At 49.2% G+C, this 14,744-nt stretch overlaps 1 protein-coding gene across 3 annotated transcripts in view; it reads left to right on the top strand.

Moving 5' to 3' along the window:
- ADGRD1 (adhesion G protein-coupled receptor D1) overlaps positions 1-14,744 on the top strand; it is a 150,113-nt gene that overhangs the window by 79,655 nt on the left and 55,714 nt on the right. The gene's annotated exons all lie outside the window — the stretch shown is intronic.

Here is a 14,744-nt window from a genome sequence, read left to right as displayed (position 1 = left end):
GTGCTCGGGGCTGTGCATCCTGTTTGCTGAGTGGGAGGCAGCAGGCGCAGGGTCAGTCCGGGGCCAGCGGCCTTTCTGAAACCGAATGAGGCTGTGGACAGCCCTGGGTGGGGCGCCCCCATCATCTCTGAGTCTCTGCCTCCCCGGGGAGGGCGTCTCCCTTCAGCTGTCCTGCAGCTGGCCGGAAGGCACGGCCACCCACCTTCTGGGCTCGGAGGTCCCGCTGCCGGTCTGGTGCGGCCCAGATGCGCCCAGGGCTCGCCTGACCTTCCCGGATTTGAACCCCCTACCTCTGGGAAGCAGTAAGGCGGGATGGGAGAGTGCTTGACGTGTAGCCCTGGAGGGAGGTTCTGGTGACCTGGGCTCCTTGGACTTGCAGGGTGGAGGGCCTTCCAGGCATGTCCCGGCTGATGCTCGGATCGGTGATTCATTGCACGATGATAACAGGCTGCTGATCCGGGGACTTTTTCTAGTTCACATCAAAGACTCTTGTCCTCATTTGCGGGCAGGACGCGATCACTCGCAGATGTCCGCGTGGCCCTCCTGCCTAGCACGGGACAGACCCGCATGCAAGCGCACGTCCTGCTGGGTCTGGGCAACAGGACCTGCCTCCTCTCCTCCCGGAGGCCGTGAAGGGACCCGGGCCTTCTCCTCCATAAGCCCCTCTCCTGCGCTTCGTCCTGCGGACAGTCCCGGGGCTGAGTGCAGCGGGGAGGCCGGCTGCCGTGTCAGCCTCTGGGTCCCCCCTGGGGCTAAGCCAGGCCACTGCTTTCCCCACAGGCAGAGTGCAGGCTCTGGAGCTAACTCCCTGGGTTCAAGACCCAGCTGTGCCCTTGGGCTAGTTCCTGGAGGTCTCTGTTCTCAGCTTCCTCCCGTGACCAGTGGGGCCTGTGATGCTGTCTGCAGACGGCATCACCATCACCATCATCACCATCACCACCATCACCTTCACCATCATCACTATCATCACCATCATCACCATCACCCTCATCATCACCATCACCATCACCATCATCACCATCACCACCATCACCTTCACCATCATCACTATCATCACCATCATCACCATCACCCTCATCATCACCATCACCATCATCACCATCATCATCACCATCATCATCACCATCATCATCATCACCATCATCATCACCATCACCATCACCATCATCACCATCATCATCACCATCACCATCACCATCATCACCATCATCATCACCATCACCATCATCATCATCACCATCACCATCACCCTCATCATCACCATCACCATCATCACCATCACCATCACCATCATCACCACCATCATCATCATCACCACCATCATCACCACCATCATCACCACCATCATCATCACCATCATCATCACCATCACCATCATCACCATCACCATCACCATCATCACCACCATCATCATCATCACCACCATCATCACCACCATCATCACCACCATCATCATCACCATCATCATCAATGCAGTTCTCAGGACATGCTGGCTGCATCCATGGCAGGAAGTGCTGTGAGTCAGGTGGGCCAGCTGTTCTGGAGTTGCTCCAACCACAACTTGACTTGTATTTCTCTAGTCCAGATTTCCAGAGGCCATGAACCTCTCCCGTGGTTGCTCCACTTCCGATGTTCACCATCTGTGTTTATCTGGAGGGATGAGGATACGGTCCTCTTGGTGATGCCGTACTGTGTAAGGTTTAGGATTCTGCTGCTACGCCTCAAGAAACAAGAATTCCTTGTCTCTTTCGATGGATGTCAACAAAGGCCACTGGCATATTCATTTCATTGTCTTTTCCATTTGATTTGAAACAGAACTTGGGTGTTTGTACTTAAATGGTAACTTTCCATCAAGATTCCTCTGTTTAAACAGATTGGGAAGTCTCAGCAACAACATACACTTGTCTGGAGTGTAAGATCTTTGGGACAGCAGTGGACATCTTTCTTAACATTTCTCCACCAGCAGGGAGCTCCTTAAAGGAAGAGAGGGGGTTCCCTTTTCCAGGGTGTCTGGGACAATGAAATGACACTCACCTAAGGAGGGCTTCAGGCTTGTTTTAAAGGATGTTTCCAAACTCATGTCTCAGCCCACTTTTTTGGCAGGCAGATTCTCAACCACTGCGCCACCAGGGAAGCCCCCCACTTTTTTAAATTAAATGGTTTATGTTGAGGTCTCCTCCTCCTCACGCTACAGAAATCACATCTTTCTTAGCCCTTCCCAGTGAGCTCTGATCTGAGAACCTCCAGACGTCTCCGGGGGTCTGTCGGCAGGTATCAGGAGAAGGAGGGGTTCCCAAGACAGAGCCAAGGGAGGTTGCTGCCCACACCACACACTGGAAAAGCTCCGCCCGTAAGTGCTGCACTTCAGGGGTGCCCCCCCCCCCAGGCGCTCACTCTCCATCTCTGGCAGCTCTGAGCCTCCATCACAGCCGCTGGCTCAGGGGCTGGAGGAGGACGGGCTGGGCTGCAGCCGCAGGAGGGCCTGAGACTCTGCACAGAGTTCAGCCCCCGCAGGGCCGGGGTCCTGAGCCGTCCCGGGGGCTCCTGCCCGGCCTCCAGCCGCTCCACCGACGGCCGTGGTCACCCCTCATTCATGTCTCTGAGCCTGGACTCAGCGCACCTTCCGTTCGGGGCAGGAACACGGCTCTCCCTGCGGGCGGAGTGACTGCTCCTGTTCACGGTCATCGAGGAGCCAAAGGAGCTTCCAGGGCTTTCCTGGGGGTGATGGGGAGTATTCACCCCCTCCCTCCTCCAGGGACCGACGGGCTTCTCTTTCAGTGAATAGTCAGGGAGCGAAAATGCACCGATTAGCTTAGACCCAGCTCATGGGGAGCTACTGAGAGAGAGGGAGAGCGAGGAGAGACCCACTGGAGTGAAATCAGGTGAAACTGAGGTACGTGGGAAGAGATTCCGAGCAGCCAAAATGATGGCAGTTGAGGGCACCAACCTTTCTTGGTGGCTTTATGCAGTTGAGTCAAGGAAGTTGGCTTCGTGAACTCTTTAGGGATCATAGGAGCTCTGAAGGGGCAAGGACCCAGGGGAAGGACACCAGCAGCCAGACCTGCCAGAATGCCGGCCGCGCAGTGCATTCGAGACCCGGTTCCCAGGCACCTCGGCCCCTGTTTGCAGCATAGAACGCATCTGGGGGACTTGGCCGGCCAAAGGGTCCCCTCACGCGCACACAGCCTGGGGCTGTTCTCTCTCAGATCCGGGCACTGAGACCTCCCCCATCATGTGCTCGTTTTCCAAAGCGTCATTTCCAGTCTTTCTTGTATTTTCTTTTCTGACAACCTTCATGGGACCGGCACCGTCACGGCGGAACCAAGGACGTCACCGACTGGTCACCCTCTTCGCTGCCGTCTGTCCTCCTTCTCTTTCACTGTCCTGTGCTCTCACATTTGCATCCTCCTTTTTGCCCTATTTACACCATGACGTACTATGAGTGTTTTGTTTTTTTTCTTGGAAATACTTCTTTGTTCAATGCTGCTAAATTCTCCTGGAATGCTCTGCCAGTTCAGGAAGATACATATCTTTAAGTTGAAGCTTTTCCATAGAAGCAAACATAGTGGTTTGGAAAAAAAATCGCACATGGTTTTTGTACCCTGAGAATGACAGGTGTTCATTTCACAAGTAATTGGCCATGTTCATATTTCAGGACCTTTGGGATCTGGCTTACGAAATCATTTTCTATGAACTGTTCACATTGAGATCTGTAATTCTGTCCATTGAAATGCAAATGTTGTCTGGCAGAGACGGAGAGTCAGTGGAATGATTATTTCCCTGTGGATATCAACCAGTTTTGCCAGTTTTGTATCTATTAAGCAAATTTACTTCAGCATTCCTGGTGGCTTCATGGATGTATGATTCTTTGGATTTTCCTTTGAAGTGATGCTAACATCTTAGCGGTAGCTTCAATCATTAATGAGTTAGATAATATAGTTAATAGGTGTTCATTTTATATCTATTTGAGAGTCATGATTTTACCCTTTTCAAATGTAGTCTTTTAATATGTGAGAAGAGAATTTCAAGGGAAAAGCTTTATATATTCTCTGTTGCCTTAAGAAAATGATTTTTTTTTTTTGCATGTGTGAGTTTAAGGCCTGGGGAAATTTGGGTTAAACTATTTTGTATATGAGCTAATAGAATAGAGTAGCAAGCAGGTAGATGGGAAGCAAAGATGATTAACGGGAATCCGTATCACTGAACACATCTTTCATTAGACTGTTCTAGAATGCAAATCGTGGGCTTCTAAATTCCTACTTTCTTTTCTAAGAAAAATTGCTCATCATTCATGAAAAATAACATCATTTTTAATGTGGTTTGTAAGGGGGTTCAAGACCACAAACATGATTTATTATTATTAACAGCCACAGAACCAGGCTGTAAAACAGATCAGAATTTTATACCCTTTAAACCCATCTCATTATTTGCATAGAAATAAAAGTATTACACTCCCTGGGACCTTCTGATATGACCCCCAGGGGTATACCTGTAATTGAAATTTCCTGATTATCTGCAAACCCTAAAAATTTATTTCGAGAGTTCTGCTTTGTAGTTTGTGTTATGAAAATACTATTTTTTCCCTCCCACCTGAGGACACTGATATACATGGGGCAGCGTTTACCTGTTTTTAAAAAAAATTTAATCAATTAATTAATTTATTTATTTAGTTTTAGCTGCATTGGGTCTTCGTTGCTGTGCGCGGGCTTTCTCTAGTTGCGGCGAGCGGGGGCTACTCTTTGTTGCGGTGCGTGGGCTTCTCATTGCGGTGGCTTCTCTTGTTGCAGAGCATGGGCTCTAGGTGCGCGGTCTTCAGTAGTTGTGGCACGTGGGCTCCGTAGTTATGGCTCGCGGGCTCTAGAGCGCAGGCTCAGTAGCTGTGGCGCACGGGCTTAGTTGCTCCGCCGGCTGTGGGATCTTCCCGGACCAGGGCTCGAACCCGTGTCCCCTGCATTGGCAGGCGGATTCTTAACCACGCTACCAGGGAGGTCCAGCATTTACCTGTTTTGATCGCAGACTCTTTTCAGAGATACATTCAAAGTTATAGTTGAGTTTATAATCCCAGAATTTTGGGGCTGTAGGTGACATTGGAAGTAAGCCAGTGTGGACTGTTGATTTAGGGATCACTGCCCTTCCTTTTCCCTTCGTGGAGAACATCTTCAGGGCGGGAGGGAAAGGCAGCGAGTTCATTTGGGGAAGATCAAACCGATCAGTACTGAAGCCATATTTTAAGTCTAGCTTCTTCTTTCCCCCCTTTCTTATATCACAGTTCAGATAACATTAAAGTGTGTGAAACGTCTTTGAAAAATTCAAACCAGGTGTCCAGGGAAAAAAATTATAACACAGATATTCCACGAGTAAGAGGCATCTGGGAAGAGAATATTCCAGAAGGAGACCTGAAGGTAAAAGCTGACCACTTTTTTTTTTTTAGATTCTATATATATGCGTTAGCATACGGCATTCGTTTTTCTCTTCCTGACTTACTTCACTCTGTATGACAGACTCTAGGTCCATCCACCTCACTACAAATAACTCAATTTTGTTTCTTTTTATGGCTGAGTAATATTCCATTGCATATATGTGCCACATCTTCTTTATCCATTCATCTGTTGATGGACATTTAGGTTGCTTCCATGTCCTGGCTATTGTAAATAGAGCTGAAGTGAACATTGTGGTACATGTATCTTTTTGAATCATGGTTTTCTCAGGGTATATGCCCAGTAGTGGGATTGCTGGGTCATATGGTAATTCTATTTTTTTTTTTTTTTAAGGAACCTCCCTACTGTTCTCCATAGTGGCTGTATCAATTTACATTCCCACCAACAGTGCAAGAGGGTTCCCTTTTCTCCACACCCTCTCCAGCATTTATTGTTTGTAGAGTTTTTGATGATGGCCATTCTGACTGGTGTGAGGTGATACCTCATTGTAGTTTTGATTTGCATTTCTCTAATGATTAGTGATGTTGAGCATCCTTTCATGTATTTGTTGGAGATCTGCATAGGTTCTGAAGAACCTAGTGGCAGAACAGCAATAAAGACGCAGACACAGAGAATGGACTTGAGGACACGGGGAGGGGGAAGGGTAAGCTGGGACGAAGTGAGAGAGTGGCATGGACATATATACACTACCAAATGTAAAACAGATAGCTAGTGGGAAGCAGCCGCATAGCACAGGGAGATCAGCTCGGTGCTTTGTGACCACCTAGAGGGGTGGGATAGGGAGGGTGGGAGGGAGATGCAAGAGGGAGGGGATATGGGGATATATGTATACGTATAGCTGATTCACTTTGTTTCACAGCAGCAACTAACACAACATTGTAAAGCAATTATACTCCAATAAAGATGTTAAAAAAAAAAAAAAAACAAGCTGACCACTTTGATGTGCGTGGGCATGGACTCCGACGGAGGCCGGAAGGCTGTGGTTGGACCCTCTGCGGAACGATCGTTTCCCTTGGTTCCGGCCCAGACCACACAAGAGATACTTGTGCTTTAAGTGGGAACAAAACACACACCTCAGGATGCAAAAGGGATGTTAATATAGCAACCAGGGCCCCAGGAGGCGGAAGGAGGTCCCTGGGAGGAAGTGAGGGGGCCCACACCCGGGTCTGCCGTGCACCTCGTCGTGCTGGGTTTGCCTGGGACTCACATGTGGTGACAAATAGTTGAGATCCGAGGCGCTGGGGAGGAGGAGAGGATAATTATGAATTATGGTTGTATTGTCCCCGACGATGAGACCTGTGGTCCCCTTAACTGGCTTACCAACTAATTCCACACTCCTGTGCAGAATTCAGCTAATCAAAATGAAACTTAGATATTAAAATCCCAGGCTTAATGGTTGGGGACATTTTATCTCCTGCCCAAGTTGTGTTTCCTCCAGCTAGAAAGCTTGGCTTGGTGATCGTTCATCTGATGCTGGTTTAACTCTTTAAAAAATTTTTATTTTGGAATAATGATAGATTCACAAGAACATCACTGAAATCAAGATACAGAGCCATCTTACCACCCAAAACAGCTCTTTTGGTTGCACTTGCATCCGTAACTCCTGGCAACCAACGATCTGTTTTCCATCCTTATGATTTTGTCATTTTGAAAAGGGTATATAAATAGAATCATACAGACCTTGCCTTTAGAAATTGGCTTTTTCCGTTCAACCTAATGCCCGTGAGAGCCATACAAGCTGTCACGTGTATTGCTAGTTCAAACCTTTTTTGCTGAATAGTCATCCAGGGTCTGGATAAATTGCAGTGTGTTTAGCCAGTCACCCACTGAGTTATGTTTTGGTTGTTTCCAATTTTTGACAATTACAAGTAAAGCTGTTATGAAGAATTGTGTACAGGTTTTTGTGCGGAAATAGTTTCTCTTTCTCTGGGGTAAATGCCCAGGAGTACAATTGCAGGGTCATGGGATAAGTATTTTCAATATTTCTTAAAACTTCCAAACTCTCTTCCAGAGGGGCTGTACAATTTCACGTTCCCACCAGCAATGTACGAGCGATTTAGTTTCTCTGCGTCTTTGCCAGTGTTTGGTTCAGTCAGTCTTTTAGTTTAGTTGTTCTCATTGTGGTCTGAATTTGAATTTCCCTAAGGGTTAGCGATGTTGAAGATCTTGTCTTCTGCTTATTTGCCATCTGTGTACCCTCTTCAGTGAAATGTCTCTTCATGTCCTTTCCCCTTTTTCTAACGGGATTCTTTGTTTTATTTTGTTTTTTTACAGTTGAGTTTTTTTTTTTTAACATCTTTATTGGAGTATAATTGCTTTACAATGGTGTGTTAGTTTCTGCTTTATAACAAAGTGAATCAGTTATACATATACATATGTTCCCATATCTCTTCCCTCTTGCATCTCCCTCCCTCCCACCCTCCCTATCCCACCCCTCTAGGTGGTCACAAAGCACCGAGCTGATCTCCCTGTGCTATGCGGTTGCTTCCCACTAGCTATCTATTTTACGTTTGGTAGTGTATATATGTCCATGCCACTCTCTCACTTTGTCACATCTTACCCTTCCCCCTCCCCGTGTCCTCAAGTCCATTCTCTAGTAGGTCTGTGTCTTTATTCCCATCTTACCACTAGGTTCTTCATGACCTTTTTTTTTTTTTTCCTTAGATTCCATATGTATGTGTTAGCATGCTGTATTTGTTTTTCTCTTTCTGACTTACTTCACTCTGTATGACAGACTCTAACTCCATCCACCTCACTACAAATAACTCAATTTCGTTTCTTTTTATGGCTGAGTAATATTCCATTGTATATATGTGCCACATCTTCTTTATCCATTCTACAGTTGAGTTTTGAGAATTCTTTATATGTTCTGGATATGACTCCTCTGTCAGATACGTGGTTTGTAAATGCTTTCTTCTAATCTGTAGCTCATCTTTTTATGCTCTTAATAGGGTCTTTCACACAGTGTGAGGTTTTTAGTTTTTATGAAGCCCAATTTATTTATTTTTCAATTTTATGGACTGCATTTCATACACTGGCGTCATAGCTGAGTACTCTTCAACGGACTGAGGTCCTGAAGATTTTTTTCTATGTTATCATCTAAAAGTTTTACAGTTTTATGTTTAACATTTACGGTAGGATCTATTTTCAGTTAATTTTTTGTAAGGTGTGAGATTTAGGTTGGGTTATTGAGTGATTGATTGATTGTCCTATGGATGTCCAGTTGCTCTGGCATTATTTGGTGAAAGAACTATCTATCCTTCCTTCATTAAATTATTTTTGATTCTTTGTCAAACATCAGTTGACTGGACTTGTGGGGGCTGTCTCTGGGTCTCTACTCTGTTCCACTGATCTATTTGCTGACTGTCAGGGTGTGTCTTTGTAACTCATTTTCTTTCTGAAAATTCACCCTGTATTAGGACAATGTTGTTATCTTAGACTTGTGAGCATGTACAGAATGTATTTTATGAGTCACTATAACAAAAGTAATGGCACTTATTTTTTTTAAGGAGGACATTTTCTCATGGGAGGAGATGATTCCAGAAAAATGAGGATCTTATGTTTTCCCTGGAAAAGACTTTTTTGCTAGTTTAATGAATTTGTCCGAATTCAGACAAATCCCAAGGTGTCCTCCACCGTCCCCTCTTGGATTAGGAAGGAGAGGGCATTGAGGGTCTCCTTTGGGAGTTAAACCCTCCAGGGTCAAGGTGCCCCTCTTAGGTACAGCTGGCCTGGCACTGGGGTCTGTGAGCCGCTGTTCCCTGGAGGAGTTTCTGGGGACACCTGATGTCTCTGTGGTTAACTTGAGCTGGGAATGAGGGGGCAAGGGGTGAAGTGGGATTAAACGTTAGGAATCTGAGGCCAGGACAGGTGCCCTGGTCCTGTTTGAACCAAACTGGAAGCAAATCTGTGTGGCAACCCCAGACTCACGAGAGAGCTGTAAATAAATAAGATGTGTGGCATCAAACAGTCCTACGTGTGCGGCTCAACACAAGATTTTCCTTTTTAAAAAAACAAGAATCTTTGCAGCCCATTCCTGTGAAACGGGGATGGAGGTTTTGGAAAGAACCCCGACTGCGGGCTGACAGGAGCTCAAGGCCGCCCTCGCGCTCACACAGTCCTGCCTCTTTCTGCTTCTGTTTTCTGCTCCCCGCTCCGCCTTCCCTGGGACCCATCTCTCTGCTCTGAGACGCCGCAGCTGTAAATGCCAGACGCAGGAACGGGCCTGGGGACCAGTCTAGCCCGTGTCAGCGCATTTTCCACTGAGACCTTCCTGACTCGTGTTACCTGGGCCACGGGGACGATTTGAAAACACGTTCTGTTCAGTTTTGAGGCCGGCTGTTCTAATTCCAGATCCCCATGTAAGTAAGTTCACAGGGCTTTTTGTGTTTTGCTGGAAGCATCGGAGCAATTTCCTCTCTGCGTGTTTCCCTCACCCGCTGGGCAGGTTTACACACCGAATATAAACCGTGAGCTAAGAATCAGAAGTCTGCAGGCCCCGTTCCTCTCCAACTGGAGCCGTGAGGTTTAACAGAGGAGAGAGGGCCTGGGAAACCACGGGCGATCACATTTAGAGTTGAATTCCCTTCTGGCACCGGACCCACCCCTGCGCCCAGCACCCCGCAGGGACAGGGAAGGCGGAGAAACCCGAGTTTCCCACATGTGTGGACCCCGCGTTCCCCGGGTCTGGACAGGTCCTCAGTGGGTGTCTCTGACCCGGACCCGGTGGCCGTGGCCGTGCCGCTGTGTCCCGCACGAGCCCCTCCCGGCGTCCCCGGCCGTGCTCAGCTGCACGTGGGGGGATCGGCAGGTCGGGGGCCTGGGGGCATCTGGGCCTAAGGTCCCGCCGCCAGCGGAGGGTGAGGACGAGCACGTGTCAGCACCTGCCGGGCCGTCTGTGCCTCGTGTGGTCACGACGTGTCTGTCCACGGACAGGACGGACCGACTCAAGCCCAAAGGGGCCTCTATCGGCCGGTGGGCCCGCAAGGGCCGGGCGAGCCGGGGATGCAGGCGGCATTTGGACAGGGGAGGGCGCGTGCGGGGCCCGGGGTCAGGGCCTTGGGGTGTCCTCGGATGACCTGGTCACACATTGAGGGATGTCGGGAGGGTCCGAGGACAGCGCCTGAGGGTCCCCAGCACCCCGGGCATGGCCCGCCCCTCCGGGGAGCCAGGACAGGGAGAGCTCAGCGCAGGTGGTGCTGGGGTGGTGCGGGCGTGGAGCCGCAAGGCCCCCTGAGCCCCTGCTCCGTGAGGTCAGAGGTCTCAGCGTCTCACCCTGTCTGACCTTTCACCCTCAGCACTTGGGCCAGCTCAGCCCACCAGGCTGCCCGGGTCTCCCTTTCCAGAGGTGAATCTCAGGTGTCTCCTTCATGGGGCCCTGCCCTGCCCCCATCCTGCCAGATGCTGGAATCTGTCTTAGCATCTTCAGGAGGGACTGCCTGTGATTCTGTGGGAGAAAGAAGCACTCCAAAATGCCAGAGGAGACTGAGGCTGGATAAACAGTGTCCGCCGTCATCGCCACCCAACATTACCTCTGTGATTCTTGCTTCCCCTAAAGGTGGGATGTTTCAATCACGCAGAGTCCTGGCCCCTGGCTTGTGAGGGGAGCCTGGCTGGAGAGGAGGGGGCCGACAGCCGTGCGCACCTGCCCACAGCTATGAGGGGGGGCACTTGGACCCCTTCCATTGCTTTACTAAGGGTCAGAATTAAGGGCCGTGGAGACATCTGTGTTTTGCTTGGGACAGAGATAGGCAAGTACCTTTCCGACCAATGTATAAGTTAAACTATATACAGTCAGCCCTCCGTATCTGAGGGTTCCACATCCACAGATTCAACTAACCTCGGATGGAAAATATTCAGAAAAAAATTCCAGAAATTTCCAAAAAGCAAAATATCAATTTACCATGCACTGACCACTATTTACATGGTATTTACATTGTATTAGGTATTATACGTAATCTAGAGATGATTTAAAGTATGCAAGAGGATGTGTGTAGGTTATATGCAAGAACTACACCACTTTTTCTACAGCACTTGAGCATCTGTGGACTTTTGTACCCTCGGGGCTCCCGGAACGAATCCCCCATGGTTACCGAGGGGCGGTTGTACTGGCCTAAAAAGCAAGCGCATTTCTAAACAAGGAACATTCACAGGCTGTTGTCGGGTAGATTTTCTCCTCTCCTGATGTGCGTCTCTCAGAAGGAGACCCCTTGCTGTACTAGCAGCAGACAGTGAATACTCGATTAGTCCCATTTGCTTCTCCCCAAATGGGAAGTCCTTACGGTTGTTTGCAGAAGTCTCGGATCCCGTAGGAGAGATTCCGCAGGGCCCGTGTAGCCCTTCCCCGTGGGATGTGCTTAGGTGGACACGTCTGGTGAAGAGTCAGGGCTTCCCTGTGGACCACAGGGCTCCACAGGCTCCTCGGCGTCAGGACCCAGCCGAGGGGGTCAAGGGGGATGCTGCTCGCCCACCCCACCCTGATGGGGACGCCGTACCTCCTGGGCCCTGGGGTGACTGGCTGGGATGATCTTCCGCCCTCGCCCAGGCACTCGGGAGGCTGATGGGCGGGCGGCGCCTCCCACGCCTCTGGGAAAGTGGGCCGTGACCTGGATGCCTTGCTCTCCTTTCTCTGGCAGCGCCGTGACCGGGGTGTTCACACCATCCCGTCGTGCTCCTGGGAACCGTCTAGGTCTCCTTTCCTGGAGACGTGCTGACAGCCTTTGTTCCATTTCAGCTGCAAACTTCAAACACAGAAGGAGGGGATCTGCTTTTTCCATCACAGGCGCGGAGCCGGGAGGAACCCAGACAGAGGCAGGAGTTTCCCATCTTGGGTGTGATCCTGGCCTCAGACCCCAGTCTGCCCTCCACCCTGCCGACCACACAGGCACTTGGCTCGTGGGTTGTGCCTGATTTTTAAATTCCCGTTGAAGAGTGATCTAGATCCAGAGTCAGAGGGTCAGGACTTCGGCCTCTATGCCGCTCCCACATGGAAAGGCTTCCCTGTGCTCAGAGCAGGGCTGGTGATGAGAGAAGGGGTGACCCTTCTTCCTGGGGAAGCGTCAGGGCCTCTGATGACGTGGGAGCCTGGTTGCTGGCTCCTTCTAGCGCTGGGGCCGTCACATTTCATTACTTTACACAAGCATCACACGTAGTTTAAACAAACGGGACCTAGTTAAACTGAAAAACTTTTGCACAGCAAAGGAAGCCATGACAAAACGAAAAGACAACCTACCGAATGAGAAAAGATATTTGCAAATGGTACGACTGATAAGGGGTTAATATCCAACATATATTATAGAAACAGCTCATATAACTCAACATCAAACAAACAAACAACCTGATTTAAAAATGGGCAGAAAAACCGAATAGACATTTTTCCAAAGGGCAAATGCAGATGGCAACAGGCCCATGAAAAGATGCTCAACATCTCGAATCATCAGGAAATGCAAATCAAAACCACAATGAGATATCACCTCACACCTGTCAGAATGGCTATCGTCAAAAAGAACGCAAATAACAAATGAGCATGTGGAGAATAGGGAACCCTCCTACACTGTTGGCGGGAGTGGAAATTGATACAGCCACTGTGGAAAACAGTATAGAGATTCCTTAAAAAACTAAAAATAGAAGTACCATATGACCCAGCAATTCCACTCCTGGGTCTATAGCTGAAAATAAAAATAAAAACACTAATTGGAAAAGATATATACACCCCAATGTTCATAGCAGCACTATTTACAATTGTCAAGGTATGGAAGCAACCTAAGCATCCATCAAAAGATGAATGGATAAGGAAGATGTGGTCCATATATACAATGGAATACTACTCAGCCATAAAAAGGAATGAAATTTTGCCATTTGCAATAACATGGATGGACTTGGAGGGCATTATGCTAAGTGAAATAAGTCAGACAGAGAAAGACACATACTGTCTGATGTCACTTATATGTGGAATCTAAAAAATACAGCAAACTAGTGAATACAACAAAAAAGAAACAGAGTCACAGATATAGAGAACAAACTAGTGGTTACCAGTGGGGAGAGGGAAGCGGGGAGGGGCAATATAGGGGTAGAGGGAGAAAAAAAGGGGAAAAACCGGCACATAGCAGTGTCCTGGAGGGTCTGGTGCTGCCCGGGGCCAAGGAAGCCTCGCTGAGACTGGGCGGGGGTCACCAGCAGGTTCTTATTTGTATTTTCGATTTTGTGGGGTTTGCACATTGCACACTGCCAGTTCCCCTGCTAATGACCTTCTGTGGTTCTGAATGGCTGCAGCCACAGGGCTGTCTGGGACGCAGCACGAAGGTCACAGCAGGCTGAGACATGAGGAGGGGACAGAATAGGCAGCCTCTGTCTAGCTGTTAGTGGCCCTCAGGTCCATGTGTGTCGCCTGAAGGACTTGTGGAAATCCGGAGGCCGTCCGCACCCCCAGAGCTTCTGAGTCTGTGGCGGGGCCCTGGGACGGCCTGGGATGACCCCGAGGCTGCTGTGAGGACCACTCTTTGAAAACTGTCCTCAGCATTGGACGTGGGATGGGCTGCCAGCCGGGGTGGCCCAGGTGGCATGTGGATGAGGCCAGGCGTCTCGGACGCAGCCTGAAAAACAGGGTGGGAGAAAGGAAGGCTTAACCTTCTTAGGGTCTTTCCCGTGGACTTTCTTGAGCCTTTGGTTGTGTTGCCCCCTGAGTGTCCTTATAGGGTTTGAGGCTCAGGTAAGCTCATCTCCCTGAATACCGGGTCCCTCTCTCCTGAACCAGTGTGTGCTCAGACAGAGGATGCCCCTATCGGTTTCTGACCCACACGTTCTCCTGCAGCCCAGCCCGGTGGTTGGGTGCCCGGGGACATCAAGTAGGAGGTTCTTGACCTATTGATTGGGAGTCGATGAGATACCATTGATCCCGCTTTCCTGTGGTGCTGCTGGCTTCCCAAGCTCCCTGGTAAGATTCCTGGATGAGTCTCTGCATCTCGTGGAGGGCAGAGCAGCTGCTGCCAGGTGCCCTGAGCTGGCATCCAGGAAAAGCCCAGGGACGAGACTTTCTCTCTTGGGAGAGCGAGAATCCTAGGAACAGGGTCATTGATGGAACTGTTCACTTATTCGTTCTTTTGTCCACTGGTTCAATAAATATTTAGTAAGCGCCTGCTGTGCGCCAGACACTAGGGTAGGTGCCAGGGATACAGCAGTAAACGAGATAGCTCACTGTGTGCACGTTCTAGAGAGGAAGACAGCAGACAAATAAATAAGTAAATACATAACGTGCTGCGTGGAGATCAGTGCTATGAAAAAACGCGGTAAGAGGAATGGGCAGGTTGG

The sequence above is a fragment of the Balaenoptera musculus genome, chromosome 14 (assembly GCF_009873245.2).
Source record: "Balaenoptera musculus isolate JJ_BM4_2016_0621 chromosome 14, mBalMus1.pri.v3, whole genome shotgun sequence".
Taxonomy (NCBI): domain Eukaryota; kingdom Metazoa; phylum Chordata; class Mammalia; order Artiodactyla; family Balaenopteridae; genus Balaenoptera; species Balaenoptera musculus.
The sequence above is the reverse complement of the archived record's forward strand: the minus strand, read 5'-3'. Positions and strand labels throughout refer to the sequence as shown.